Source organism: Amphiura filiformis, unplaced genomic scaffold, assembly GCF_039555335.1.
Source record: "Amphiura filiformis unplaced genomic scaffold, Afil_fr2py scaffold_31, whole genome shotgun sequence".
Lineage (NCBI taxonomy): Eukaryota > Metazoa > Echinodermata > Ophiuroidea > Amphilepidida > Amphiuridae > Amphiura > Amphiura filiformis.
This window is the reverse complement of record NW_027305495.1, coordinates 992,002-1,008,345: the sequence shown is the minus strand read 5'-3', so window position 1 is coordinate 1,008,345 and position 16,344 is coordinate 992,002. Positions and strand designations below refer to the sequence as shown.

The window sequence follows — 16,344 nt, the reverse complement described above, 5'->3', positions numbered from 1 at the left end:
AAAAACAGAAGTTAACTAGAGTCAACAGACGCTGAATACAAGCCATAATTTGACCCTATAACTTGACCCCTGGGTTACGGATGGGGTCAACTGCTCTTACACTGTGCTTAGGATGTCATAAGAAATATTCCTGGTGAATTTCAGCTTAATCGGAACTTATACATGGATTTTGATTTTTTGAAAATGTTTGATTGACCTTTTGACCCCTTTAATGACCTTTGACCTCAATGTAAAAAAAAACCTTATGTACACCGACAAAATGCATTGTTCCAATTTTAATTAAAAAATTCTAACATGTTCAGTTCTTGAGATAAAAATTCTTGAAGTTATTCAGCTAAAAACAGGAAGTGACCCTTAATGACCTTTGACCCCAAAATAAAAATACCATGCATACATCAGGGAACACTAATTCATGTATGTTGGTTATATTATTCTGGTCTGTTTACATTTTGAGATAAAATTTTTTTGAACATTTTTGGTTTTTGACTGGAAGTAACCCCTTAATGACCTTTGACCCCAAACCTGTAGGCATCCTAAAGACCCTGGCTAGTAGCAATGCATGTGTGCTAATGGCGAATATTTTTAGCTTTCAGACCGGAAATGACCCCTTAATGACCTTTGACCTCAATTTTTTTTAGGAAGTTTTAAGCACTGCCACATGTTGATTCATATGCATGAGTCACATGATCATTGCATGAAATTTGTGGAAGGAGTAGCATTTTTTGTGAAATCACACTTTTGACCATTATAGCTAGGTCAAAGGTCACAGCGAGGTCAAAGTCAAATGGAAGGTTTGGCCTAGTCCAGTGGTCATTTGGCTCAACTATGGTTGAAATCTGTCGAAGCATAAGAGAGCTAGGGCGAAACGTGGCAAGTCACGCAAAATGTCACGAGTTGCCAGAAGAAGAAGAAGAATTGAGAAGAGACAGAACAAGCCGACATCCGTCGTCGGCTTGTAAGAATTGAGAAGAGACAGAACAAGCCGACATCCGTCGTCGGCTTGTAATGAGTAAATAACTTTTTTAATTACTGGTACATCAAATGGCTAAGTAATAATTTAAATATGTGCTGAATGGAAATTGTCATTCAAGTTGAAAACCTTTGGCTTTGGGTCACAAATCCAAGGAGAAAGAGGGTCTTTGGGTGACAGCCAAAAAAATTGGGCCTTTGGGTAACAGCTCAGTGCCATCTGATAATCTGATACTCTCTGAGATGACCAACTAGCAGCCCTCGAATTAAGGATCTGAAGGGGCATGGCAACTTTTTTAAGGGCAAGTTGATAATTGCCTTGTATTTTCACTGAAAAGGCAAGCAGCACAGCAGTTTGTAATATTTCAAGAGGGCATCATGGCAACTGAACTGTTGAAAATTTGAGAAGGGCACCAAGGCAATTTCTCAAAAGTGAAGAAAACACACACAAACACAACTTCATTAAAGGGCACAGCAAGTGACTGTCATCGGTAAAGGACATATTTTGAGGGCATTACGGCAGTGGGGATGGCCAATTCGAGGGCTGCCAACTAGCTCGGCTGATCGTAGCTTTACTTTCGGGCTCTGTTGCTTTAGTATACTAATATTCCAGAGACATTCAATCAGCTTTCTCAGCTGTGAATCTGAGGGCCACAAACTGCGGCTTGGTTGATCGCTTTTCACTTTGCTCATGATGCAGGGCATAGCGGTCCAAGAATGGTGCCAGTTCTAGGTGATGGTGATTCTTAAAGGGGAGCCCTTAACAGGGCCCTTAACAGACTGTGTGTCAGTGTCACCCCCAATATTGAAGTCTGTAATTTAATAAATATTTGAAGCCCTTATCAAGGGGCTCGGCCCCCTAGATCCACTGTTTTGATATTGGATATGTCCATGTTATGTGGTTACTGATTTAAGTACGGTATCCTCTGGCATTAGTCAAAATTAATGCCATTTTCACAGCTTTAGCATCTAGGAATGTAAAAATGCAAACATTAATGTACAAAGGTCTCTTCTTTTATAATGCAGATTTTGAACTTTCAAATAAGACTAAAAATGGATAATGAATTTATAATTTTTTCTCATTTTTTGTCTTTTCCCCTCACAATGCAGGACCTATTTCTTTGCCGTCATAGAGTAGTATAGTTGGACATGGCATACACTAGGAGCTTCTTCATGGGTATACATCAGCCTTAAGGTAAGATATATAAGATTAGTGCTTCAGTAGAGCTTTGGACCAGAAATTGGAGGTCCAGGGTTCAAATTGATGTATGTGTAGAACAGCACCATGCACCATTACACGTCAGTTATTTGTGTGCTGCTGTTACGACGAGGGTAACCTGTCTTTACAAGCAAAATTAAAAAAATTGAATGAATGAGTGTTCATACATTTGTGCTATATAACGGCGCGTATGATTGGTCGAGAGCCGGGCATAAACAATGTTCATGCCCTGCTACTTCAGCGTGACGATTTCGGTATAGAAAAAACGCAGGAAAATATCGTTTGTAAGAATCTTACATCTTATTTTTTGTTATTATTTGATGAAAAACAATCACTGAATGTTTGGGAATTATATGAACAGGGTTCATTCATAGAATTGAGGGCATGATCGTTGTTTACGCCCTCAATTCTATGAATGAACCCCTAATTTAAAATTTGTTACAATTTTCAAGGCAAACAAGTAAGGTGCTAAAAATCTTATTTCCGCGAACTCTCAACCATTTACTGATGTCACCCGGTGCAGCTAGAGACGAAGGAAACAAAGTTCAGATGTTTACACATCCTACTGTGTAGACATACATGTACAAGTCTGGGAGCAAGACTAACAACAAAATATAGAGGACACCGGCAAGCAACGTGATACATCAGACATGGGTACAGCATACAGCTCTTACTTTAACCGTGTTGAGTTACCGATATTAATACCCGTCAACTACGACGGACACACTCGGTGAATAGCAAATACGATGGCTTTATTCTGTGGAGTGTTTGACTCCTGAGTGGGAATTAACATCCGGAACAGGACGATGAGGACTGACAGTGATTAATATACTGGATGCGCAGTGATAAATTTGTGCATTACTCAAATTATGAATAATATTTTAAGATCTAGACAGTAATCTTTATTTCAGCCAGCTGATACCAGGAGTTTTTACAAGGATTAGGCCCTGGTATAATATGAAAAAATAATAATTTGCAATTCATCTGTATGGTAAACCTACATGTAGTATTCTAGTCAATGATTGGGAATAAGGTCAAATTTCCATTATTATACACTTCCTATCAGAAGTATCATATGAGGCAAATTACAACTTAAAATAGATACTATTTGCAAATATTACAAAAATTACAAACTAAACATTTTGTTTTCTGTCTTAAATTCCGCTCAAACACAACTCTGATATTTTCGCACATGAAATTGTGTTAATTTAAATACTACTTTTTTATATCTCGGGAATAAATAGTAAGCATGCTTGTCAAGATGCAAATTAGTCTTTGTACAAGTCCTGAGCTTGATTGTTTTGATGTGAAAATAAGATAATGAATTGATGGGTGAAAGATGACAAAATGAATGAATCCAAAAACAAAATATCATGAAATGCATAAACAAAATGAGATTGATTGAGGTTAAGTGTTAACATGGTTAAGGAACCAAGTAAGTGGGGGTGAGTGGGTTGGCGAGTGAGTGTATTAGTGGGGGTAGGGTGGGGGGAGTGAGTGATTGATTTATAGTGAGTGAGTGCGTGAGTGGGAGAGTGACCTGATTGAGTGAATCAGTGAGCTTAAGCTAGCTGCTTAATTGAGTGAGTGAGCGAGCTGATTGAGTGAGTGAGTGAGTGGGGGAGTGAGTGAGTGATTGAGTACTCACGATTGAGTGAGTGAGTGAGTGAGTGAGTGAGTGGGGGAGTGAGTGAGTGATTGAGTGAGTGAGTGAGTGAGTGAGTGAGGGGAGTGAGTGAGTGTGAGTGAGTGAGTGAGTGAGTGAGTGAGTGGGGGAGTGAGTGAGTGATTGAGTGAGTGAGTGAGTGAGTGGAGTGAGTGAGTGAGTGAGTGAGTGAGTGAGTGAGTGAGTGAGTGAGGGAGGGAGGGAGGGAGGGAGGGAGGGAGCAAGCGAGTGGAGTGGAGTGGGTGGGTGGGTCAGTGAGTGAGTGAATAATTGAGGGTGGGTGGAACGAGGAAGCAAGAATGACAGAGAGTGGGCGAGAGGTTTTATAGGAGAGAAACGGAGACACACAGAACATTAAGACTCAAGGAAAGGTAGACATCAAATCTCAAAAGACTTGAAAGAGAAAACCCTTCATAATTCATGGGGCATACATTTCATTGCTGTACATAGCTAGATACTTAAAACACATAGCCACCTAATCAGATACACGCCAGTTACTAGTATTAGATCCCGTTGTCCATGGTTGCCAAACCCGCAATTTGGCAGCCCAATTGGGTGACTTTTGAAGATTTTACTGGCAACTTTTGACCATTCCTGTTCCATAGAAAGCAATGGTTAGGCAAAGAATTGGGCGACTTTTCGACATTGGCCAGTGCAGTTTTCGGTAGATTCAAGTCCCATAGAAACCATTGGTTTCTTGAGTATATTTTGGTGACTTTTAGGTGATTTGATGTAGATTTAACCCGTGATTTGGGCTGCAAATGTGTGGCAACCCTGCCCCACAATCTGAACTCCCAGAACAAATCCAGTACAAAGCTACTGCTGATTACACACAAATCTTCCATTCTAGGTTCTATCAAATATTTAGAGGTGGGAATTGCGTAGTGCCGGTAAACAGTCTACTCTATCTACTTCATTTGCAGCATTACATCTATGGGTTATAGTGCATAAAGGCTCTATCTCCAATAGCTGCTTTATAGACATTTAACAATTTCTACATGCTATGTTGTACATATCTATATGAATATGACACATGGGAGCTATTGCAGATATGGCTTTATTGCAGGAATCTGTTCATACTTTGTTCATAATTATACAGCCATTTTGTCCTCTATGTGCTTGCTTGATAGTATGGTTCCAGTAAAAGGCAAAGAGGTTTAGAGGCATATTTTCCACATGTATGTTTCTCATCGGAATAGGGTGATTTTGGAAAGTGAATCTTTTTAAAGACGTAAATTTTTCTAGAAAGATAGTTGACCATTTACGCTCAGCCATGCATGCAAATGCTCTCAAATTTCTGTGTCTTGTTGTATGAAATTATATGTCCTGGAAAATAATTAATACATCAGTGTCACATACTGATGTACCATACTGGCTATATATAACATTACACATTTTTGCATTCAATTCTCTGTCCAATTGACCCTTTCCTTTGCATTATGATCCACCATCTTGCTACTAAAAGGCGGTTCTCAAAGGAAATGCATGCGCAAAAAGGGTATTGCTTGTGGTTTTTACACTTCTTTAGCAACAGCTTTTTCAAAGTGTACGCTGCTAAAGCATGGATATGATGAAAGGCATAATTATGCACACATCACACTCAACATGCACTTTGAGGTAGAACCTTGTTTTGAAATAACCATGTGAACTGTGGACATTTCTAACTTGCCAGTATTTGGTGCAAAAGAATAATATAATATCATCATTAGTACACTATATCATTATCAATAGCCATACAAATATGGTACATTTGCATATTCTCTGTGAGCATGCACAAAATGTCAAATGGAAAAAATTTAATGTATTTCTTGACCGACAATAATTGCCCTCAAAATCATGCATGGCAATATTTTGTTACAGAATTCCCTACTTTCCCCCAATCATTGTTGTGAGATTCCATATTTATTGCAGACAGTGGAGGACTGGCGGCGCCAGGAATTTTTTCCCTGGGGGGCATTGAGGGGGCAAAGTGAATTTCAGGGGCCAAAACCAACAAATTTTGCGTAAAATTACCGCAAAAAGGTGAAATTTTTGTAATTTTGTGTTTTTACTGGGGGCAACAGGGGGCAAGAGTTCTGACTGCGGTGCATTTTCCCCCTCATGCCCCCCCCCGTGACGCTGCCACTGATTGCAGAAAACTACAGATTGCTTAGTATTGGTCACCACCACATGAAAGAGAGATCCACACCCAAGGATCTGCATCAATGCGCACTCCCGAAATCTGCATCAATAACAGCAACTGATCTGATCTAATCCGCATCTGGGAAATTATTGTGTAGTGAGTGCATTTCTTGTAAGTGTGTTACAGCGTGTTTAGTGCGTGCAAGGCTCTCATAGCGCAATGTCATGTGCATGTTGGTGCCTTCATGGCGCGATGTTGTCAGCGTGCATAAAAGAAGTTCACATTGATATGCATTGATCTGAATCTCATTTCCCATGTGGAATCCTCCATTACTATGCATTTTGACATTGACAGCACATCGTTGAGTAAATTTACACAAAACAACAGAATTTGTTGTGTTTAGGACCTTTTCACCATAGATATGCCGACTTTTTGACTGCATGGCCAAAGTCCATTTCCTACAGTAATTGGTGGTCAAAGTACATGTGACTATCTTTTATGGCTAGACTGTACAGAGTGGTTGATGGAATGTACAATAATTGTACAATGTACATGTGTATGAAACTATGATTGAATTCATGTGTTTCCAAAAAACAACAACACCCAAAATATAAACAACCGGTTTTGACACAAGTTTGATATAAAATTGGATCGATTGAGCCCATATTGGTCGAGCTTTGAGTTTTGAAATATTGGACAAGACGTAGTCGAGTCCAATATATTAAAACTCATAGTGGGACCAATAAATATTGGGCGTAATTCATCCAAATTATTCATTGATATGTTTTGGATCCAATACTTTCACACACTTGGATTCATCAAACATAATAATGCCATAAATAATAATGGGTCTGTAATTAGAAAAAACTATAAAACTGTCCTTCCTTTTAAAGGTAAAAAAAAAACCCAAAAAACTAAAAAAAAATAAACAAACTATTTTTGTGTTTGCTGGGCACAGAAAGATCATGATGATGAACATGATATGTTTTGTCTACTTTTTTTTTTGCAATTATTAACATGCCATGATGAAGGGGTTATTTTTAGGTTGCAAGTTTCTATATAATCACCATTCAGTCCATAAGAGTGGGCCGATCATGTAGGTTGCACTCAACTGTGCATAAAATCAAATGTTCTACACTTCAAGCATGTTATACGAGTAAGAGTTAATTAGCAAATTCCTCCCTTTAAGTTATTCTAGGTTTCACAGTTAGATGCATTGAATTTGACCTACATAGCTGCAATTATCGTAAGTGTAACTCATTAATTACACTCCCCTCTATATGGCATGTATACCAGCTGGACTTGTTTCTTGTTTTGGATCATTTACTCTCTGGTATTATTTCACCCAACCTACATTTTTAATAAAAATTCCTTTGAAAAAGGAATTGGGCGCCCAAATATGGTGGCAGCTTTGATGTAATGTGCTGAAATGTAAAAGTTTGGGTAAAATTCATGAATCCACACTTTTTCCCTCACTTTTTTTTTAATGTTCACTTATCCTTGCAGTATCCTCTGCCCCTGCTCCCCCAATTCAATGTTGAATGAAGCCATGTTGTCCACAGTTCTGTGAGACCTTCCAACATGGAAAGATAGGGAGTGGGGAAGGGTGAATACAGGGGGAGTAATTTCGAAATTTAACAATGAGGCAGCCATCGCGCAAAGCATGCATTATGGCACGCCACAGGCTGCATATTGCATCGAGTCGCAAAGAACACATCGAGTTTAAACAAAACGCACCGAGTTTAAACAAAAGCGCATCGAGTTTTAAAAAACCGCATCGAGTTTAAAAACACACATCGAAGTTTAAAAAGCGTACATCGAGTTTAAACAACGACGCCGAGTTTTAAAAACACATGTCGAAGTTTAAAAAGCATACGTCGAGTTTAAAAACACACGTCCAGTTAAAAGAACCAAAAAAAAAACACGTCGAGTTTTGAGGAAAAAGAAATCGATCGAGAAGCGCCACCTAGAGTTTCTGCTAGATTACGGGCTAATACGGGATCATAGGGGAAATATTCTTGACATTGTTCTATAATGGTCAACTGACATGTTTGGTGTTATTTACAGGCTGTAGTGACATTTGAATTCGGGAAACATTAAAATTGCAACAGTCAGTGGCTCAGTCAACATGTGTACGGTTTCATATCACTGCAACAATGCGATAATATTATGATGGTTTACAGGGATCATAGACTCTGAACACAGAGTCTATGCAGGGATATGGTCACTTGTATATTGGTGTATTATTACGGTCAAGGCCGTAGACGTGTCAGTAGGTGGGTGTTGAATGTTGAAGTATAATTAAAGGAATCTACCTCTTTTAAATAGTATTTCCACAAATGGATGATAATATAAATAGTGCATGAAGATAATTGCTATTTTTGTTATAATTTTACGAATGGTCCCTTAGATCACTATTTTACTTCAGTAAACCACCGTGATACAATATTAGGCCACAGGCCTATGCTAAACAATTAAAAAAGACCCCCTACAATCCCATCGGTAGTGTCACCTGGGGGGCACTCAACTTTAGAAGTGATATACCGGCGTTGCGAAGTAGGGGCCCATATCGATACAAAACATTATAAAAAAAGGGGGTGGGGTCATGGGTACAAACAAAATGAAAATGGGGGGATTCCATTGGTTTTTTTATAATATTTTGAAAAAAGGGGTCATTGGGTTAAAATTTCAAAAAAGGATTCATCAGGTAGAACATTTTGAAAAAATGGAGCAAAATTCTATTTATTCCAAATTTCCCAAATCTACACTAAATACAAATTTGCTGAAATAAGAGAATTTGAAAGTTTCCGCATTATTTTGTAGCATTTTGGGGGTCATTGGGTAGCCGCACCTAAAAATATGGGGGAAATCGGGTAACTTTTTAAAACAGGGGGATCATCGGACAGGCACATATACCGTCAGTCACTTCTAAAGTTGAGCACACCCCCGGTCATGTTATGATAATAATAATATTGATGAACTCATTAAACTCTATATGGTATGTCGTTTGTAGAAGAAGACAATATCTTTGCTAGACATGGATAAAAAGACCCCATAATATGACAACGGCATTCTCATCACGGACATAGAATGACCCCCTACCCCCCGGTAATCTGATGTAAATGGTAGTAAGAGGCCGCAAACTCTCCGGTAGTCATATGTCTTTGCAAAAATGAGCCCCCTATAGAAATACCCCCTATTCCCAAGTAAAGCTAGTCTCATGTTAATGATAATAAGGGGTTAAATCTTCTGTAGTCTAATGTCGTTTGTAAAAGAAGCCTCCTATATACTAAGATATATCTCGGATATGATAGAAAGAACCCCGCCTGGTAGTCCGAGCTGGTAGTATCATGTTAATCAAAATAAAAGTTCCAAAACGCCCCGGTCTGTAATAACACCAAACATGTCAGTTGATCATTATAGAACAATGTCAAGAATATTAAACTCTAGGTGGCGCTTCTCGATGCGATTTCTTTTTCCTCAAAACTCGACGTTTTTTTTTTTTTAAACTGGACGTGTGTTTTTAAACTCGACGCGTGCGTTTTTAAACTCGACATGTGGTTTTAAAACTCGACGCACGTTGTTTAAACTCGATGTACGTTTTTAAACTCGATGTGTGTTTTTTAAACTCGATGCATTTTTTTAAAAACTCGATGCGTTTTGTTTAAACTCGATGTGTTCTTTGCGACTCGATGCAATATGCAGCCTGTGGCGTGCCATAATGCATAACTTTCTTGTGCTCACAGTAGGATTGATAATTTCTAAAGAAAGCCTTGCCCTGTCCCTTTCAAGGGGCATAAAGTTTCTTGCACTCACAGTAGGATTAATGATATCTACAGAAAGCCTAGCATGTCCCTTTCAAGGAGCATTTTACAGTCTTGATCTACGTACCGTACATGCATACACCATGGACCACAATGACCTCATCCCAATGGCATAGTTCAACAACCTCAATTAAACAATCAGAGTGCAAAATTTGACCTCAAGTTTCAGAGTATAAGTTTTTGTACTCAAATTTTCAAAGGTTATTGAATGAATGTACAAATGTATAGGAGTTAAAGAATTGTGCCTTTATAGATGAGCATGTGTGGATCCTAGTATGCTGTGAGAACTAGCTCTGCAGAAGTCCATACAATACACCACAAGATGCATCAAGTCCACAGACTGAGTCATGCACACTAATTTTAGAATAGTCTTTCAATTGAACCTTAGCATGCTTAGTAGGTGGACTTGGGCTTTCCGAATGAGCTTTAGGAAGCTATCAAAACACTTTGGGATCTTTACTATCTTTCCTTTGTCTTAAAGCGATTTGTAAGGCTTAGAGCACATCAGAGCAATGGCGAGGCAGTAAAGAGAGTGCAAACGTATAGCCATACCCAAAAATGTGTGGGAACAAGTTTTCAATATCATTGAACTCGTTTTTAAGTTGCTGATCTGTCTAGTGTCTTGATCAATACAGTTTAATTATTTAGATACCAATTTTTGCATAATATGTTACATTGCAGCATTCAGAGAAAAGAGTTTTTTTTTAATTACTACTCAACTGGCATGCACTCCGAATCCATATGTGGCGATTTTGGCCCTGTGAAAATAAAATTCAGTCAATTTGAGCAATTTTTAAGAATTTCCAGAGAGTGTAAACAATGTTACTCACTGAAAAATATGAGTAACAATTATATCCATTTCTATAGAATTCAACAGGAAGAACCGGTTTTGAGGCAATTGAGGAAACATAAATCAATAGCATTGTCTAATTTAAAGTGGCAAGTTTTCTGTGTCACGGAAAACGGACAAATTCACGGAATTTAAGAAAAAAAACCCGGAAAACACAGAAATTCACAGAAAACATGTTTTTCCTTGAGAAAAATAAAAATGAAGACCAAATAATGATTGAGAATGTGAGGTAAAAATAATGAAAGTATAAATGTAAGTAACTTCTTTTGTAAATTGGTGAGTAGACATACACTTATAGTTAATTTTGATTTGCGAAATGTGATTTTTAATCACATCACAGAAAATCACTGAAATTAGTATTAAAACCACGGAAAATCATGGAATTCGGTGTTTTAAATCACAGAAAACTTGCCACTAGTTACCTTTTTCTGGGTATTTTTGGAGCAGTCAGCCAAAAATTTTCCCAAAAATCTTTTAATGTTACTTTGAAATGCTGTTAGTAGCTGGGGCTAAGACTATGATTTTCCCTCATAGTCTCTGTGAAAAATATTTGTTAACTCGATGGTAAAAGGTACACACATACAAGGGTTATTTTTCATGAGATATGTTAAAAATATCCATCGTAATAATAATTAAAAAAATTTTGTGCCCTGCTTGGGTTGCTAAAATCAGGGATTGCCTTTTGAAGAGAGCGAGAGCAATCGCTCGCTACTGCTCTCTTTAACTCTGATATGGGAGTGATTTTTAGCGTGCCTTAGCTGACCATTCTCTCCTTACATTTTAGTGTAAATGCTCTAAACAGCTCTCCTTGAAGGTTCCAGAAGAGCTATTTAATGCTCTCCTGCAAATTCCAAAAGACAGCCCCTGCTGGCAGTAGGCAAATGGGCTTGAAACAAGGCCTGTAGCCCACTTATTTTCACCCTTGAAGTATATAACTCTGTACTTAAGAAGAAGACTAGATATACAGCTATATTGCATAAAGCTGAAAGTCAATTCATAATAGTATGAATTAAATATGATGCATGGTTGCGAGGATGTGAATAAAACGGTTATGAAGAACAGCATCGTGATCATGAATGTTGTGTTGTCAAGGTGATATTAAAGTAATTGGCACAGTCATAATAGTTGGTCTTTGTCGGAGACTCATTCCTTGAGTGGGATAAGCATGTACCTGTATGTAATGCAATGCAAGACTTCGTAATGCTTTAAAGGTTAAAAGAGTGTTACCAAGAGGATTGTTTGTTTATTTGTTTGTTTGTTTGTCTGATGAAGCTTGGCTTGCACAAATTACAACTTTCTTATTCAGAATAGTGTGATGGCAAAACTTAAAAACAAAAATTCTATTACAAGTTGGGGGAAAAACCAAAAACGTTTGTTGTCAAATTTGATTTTTCAGATGAACAGTATCACTTTTGTGGAAATAATACTGAGTGATTTTCAGTCTGTTAAAAGCAGCATGGCACATTGGTTCAGGAACTCTGAAAGGTACCGGTACCGGTATTTTCGGTCATTTTCACGGTAAAGGGTGTAACTTTGGATTTTTAACATTTTGATCCGTAGTTTTCTAATAAAGCCACAGAATTCCATGATTTTTGGCCACATAAGTCATCTAGTTAGCAGCTACCTTGGGTAGCATAATCATCTTCGGTAGTTACTGCGTTCAGTTTTAGCAGGCTTAAATGTACCTAATATTGCCATTTTGAAAAACTGTAAAAAACAGTAACATTTTTGTAAAACCCTGTGTTTTCTTCAGTTAGTTCATGGATAATTTTTCTTATCCTGAAAGTACGGTCATATGTTCAGTAAACACTGCCACATTAGATTTAATTGTGAACAGCCCTGTATTTTTGAGAACCGGACTTCGATATTTGTCGCTTCGAGGCTTCATTTTCCGTTAACAATTGTTAACAAACTTTGTGGGTATAGCTTTGGTTCATAATTCTTGGTTATTTCTTCACTTCTTCTTGATTCATAACAGTTGATATCTTAACTTGAAATGGGTAACAAAAATTAGTTGATTTGCAAGCTTTTAAAATTTTTATAAAATCTTGACTTCAAAGAGCCGATTTTCCGTTAACTTTTTTGAATCCTCCGAAACAAACTGTTCAGCAAGCTTGGGCAAATATAAATAAAAGAGCTCATCCAATCTATTTATCAAAATGTAGCAAAGTAGATCCTCAAGTCACTTGTTTTTAAATCATGGAGATATATATCACCGTTTGAAAATGGGACCCAATACAAACTTTCCGTTAACAATTGAAGCCTCCGAAACAAATGAAGCCTCCGAAACAACAGTAAACTTAATTATCATCTATGCATATCTAAATTGGTATGTTCCATATTGATATCTGCATTGTAATTGTTGCATGATATGTGCAGAATGTCATAAATTAAAAAAAAAATTGATATTATGGTTAATGCTTGAAAAATATACTGATATCCAAGAAAGCCCGCTTGGAGGCTTCACATGCAAATAACACCATACTTAACAAATGGGTGAAAAAATTATCATGTTATAAATCTGCAATATCTGCCGCATAGAATCATTGATTCAATACACACAAGAAAATAACAGCTTAGATGATCCCAACAGTGTTGTTTTCAAAAAACTACTTCTGCCATGTTTAACCATTGTAAACATGAAGCCTCGAAACAAAAAAAATGACTTGCTGTGATAATTTAATTTTGTCACAACTGAAATTCAATACTTAGAAGCAAAGCATGAAAATTGGTAATTGTGATATTTTTTACCTATTTTTCATGTCAACTTGTAGTAGTTAGCCAAATATTTTACTTTTATGATCACCTGTGTTGTTAACTGAAGCCTCCGAAACACAAATCGCTTGAATTGCCAATTCTAAAAAATAAATCCAATTTCTGTGAAACTTGGCTGGGAGGTTCCTTTCATCAAGTAGTATTTGTACATGAAGTTAGACATTTAAATTATTTTAGGAACCCAAATAAAACTTAAAAAATATGTTTAAGGTTGGGAAATTTCCATTGCAAATGACCCTTGATGTTAAAAATTTTCAAAATTGCAATTACAAACATAGCAAAACATGGTATAAAATTTAACTTATATCTGTTGACTTACTTTGGAATGGGATTTCACATGTATTCCAGCTTTCATGTCATAATTTTCTGAGCTTATGTAAAATACATTTTTCTTAGATTTTAACCAAAATGTTATGGAAATGTCAAATTTTTATCAGAAATCAAAAGGTTTAAGCCTTGAAACACTATTTTACTGGAATTTAAGTTGCTTCTATGCATGATTACAGTAAACAGAAACATATTTAAGTGGTTTGAAATTTTGACCCTAAAAATCAAAAGTTACACCCTTTACCGTGAAAATGACCATATACAAGAGTGCAGTGGAAAAATGTGGAAATTGGGAAGCTCCATCCAAGGAAATTTGGTAAGCTTGAGGGAAATGTTCAGTCTGATACCAAACGCTGGTAGGGAAGGGAACCATGGATAGGTTGTCTTGCTATATTCTGGTGTGTATCCTATCCTCCGCAGACCTTCATCACACACACCCTTAAAATAAATTTAAAAAAACAGCATATCTTGATTTTTGAAACACCTGCAGGAAATAAATATTTTGGTAGCCAAAATCATTTCAGCCCTGTATTTTTAATTATGTCACCACTATTAAAACATAATTTTAGTAACCAATTATTGGCCAAAGTATTGTAGAGACAGAGACTGAATTGGTGCACGTGTGGAGAGCTTTTTCATTTGGCTGCTATTGAAGCATGGTTTGTTGTCACCATTACCGTGGCAACGGTAAAGCAGTTCATCTAACTGGAAACATAAAGGATCTGGATCATAACAACTGAGATGCAGCTGCATGTAGAATGAGTAGATGGAACCAGAAGATATCTTACACTTCCCATAATGCATTTCTTCCATTTCAATTTCCTGTACTGATTTGCCATATTGTGTCACTTGGGTCGTGGTAGTGACGAAATCCCGGGGGTACTCAGTACAAATGACCATACTGGGACGTGCACATAAACATGGGTAGCATTTTCAGCCTTCTGGTATATCAATGACCCCTTTTTCAAAGCCTATTTTGGTATATGAATGGGTCCTTTTTCAAAATTTTCTCAATTTTTTGGAAAACAGCCCAATTTTTCCTTAAATCTAGCTAAAATTATCGAAATTTTCAAAATTTTCCCAAAATTTTGGGAAAATTTGTAAAAACTAAGAAAATTTTGGGTAAATTCGGCCGACAGTTTTGACTTTTGGTATATCAATGGGTCCTAATTTCTTGAAAAATTGGTATATTTATGGGTCTACTTCCAAAATCTCAGCTGCACGTCCCTACCAAAACCAAACTTGAGTACCCCGGGACGAAATATAACCTCAGTGAACAGAGCACATCCAGATCTTGCAAAATATGTTTATTTCTTGACTAGCCACCTTTGTTTAGCCAGTCTATTCTCAAAATTAAAACAAAAGAAACCTGTACAAAGTAATGGTAGCGTCATTTGTTGAAATGAGGGGATGTATTATGTTGCAAAGGATTCTGGGAAGGGTAAGATAGCTTCTCTGAGATGGAACTGAAGTGAAAAGAGATAAAAATACATAAAATTAAGGGATCTAAAATGAGCGTTTATTGCGTTTCTACAGTATTTTTGTGGGACATGAGAGCACCTCAGACCTATCGAATTGCATTCTGAATACGAAGCATGTCTTTCTGATATCAAATAATTTTCATTTTTTGAAAATCACAATATAACACAAATTTTATGACAAATTATAAAAATTTGATATTTTTCAAATTTTGATTTATAACAGTACTCAAAGTAAATTATATAAATCTAATGACATATTCTTAAAGTGTATGTAGCAGGGAGGAAAAGCCGACGGTCAATTGAAAATTTTGACCTTTCATATTGAAGATATGGATTTTTTCCCAAAAAGACCTAATTTTTTTGGTGTTTTGGGAAAAAATTCCATAGCTTCAATACGAAAGGTCAACATTTTCAATTGATCGTCGGCTTTTCATCCCACCTACAAACACTTTAAGTATAAATCATCAGATTTATAAAGTTTACTTCAAGTACTGTTAAATATCAAAATATCAATTTTAATGATTTGCCATAAAATGTGTATTAAATTGCTAATTTCAAAAATCAAAATTATTTGATATCAGAATGACATTCTTCGTATTCAGAATGCAATTCGATATGTCTGATGTGCTCTAATGTCCCACAATAAATACTGTCCAAACGCTCATACCCCAGCCCTTAAGAGGAGGTGGACACTGTTTTCATGTTATATGCTTTGCACATGATGACCATATGAGATCTGTTTAAACAAATTGAGCGGAAAGTCACCAGGGAAGAAAAGAAGCTATTGTTCATTGAATATGCATGAAAACAATAAGAAACAAAAGAAATTATCATTGAAAACGTGCGCTTTCAACACCAAGTTAGAGAGCAATCCTGGCTAGTTTGGTATCATCTTAGAGCTGATAATCCAGAAATTATGAATCTGGACAATTATCAGAATTATTTTTGTTATCCTTTTCTCTCATTTTGTGAGAACGAGTCCAGGGTCCGCATTAAGCAATTTTATTTGTGTAGCAAAAATGCTCACCAAATTTGGGAGCGAATGCTTGAGAATGGTACAAAATTGCTACACATTCCAAAATTGTGTGGCAAATGATGAAAATTGTGTAGC

The 16,344-nt window shown here is 36.8% G+C and overlaps 1 protein-coding gene across 1 annotated transcript in view; it reads left to right on the top strand.

Annotated features, from left to right (window-relative positions):
- Positions 1 to 16,344, top strand: part of LOC140143876 (muscleblind-like protein 1) — a 485,567-nt gene that overhangs the window by 25,936 nt on the left and 443,287 nt on the right. Inside the window, exon 2 of the mRNA XM_072165702.1 lies at positions 2,080 to 2,164. The gene's annotated coding sequence lies outside the window, so the exon portion shown is untranslated. The remainder of the gene's footprint in view (positions 1 to 2,079; positions 2,165 to 16,344) is intronic.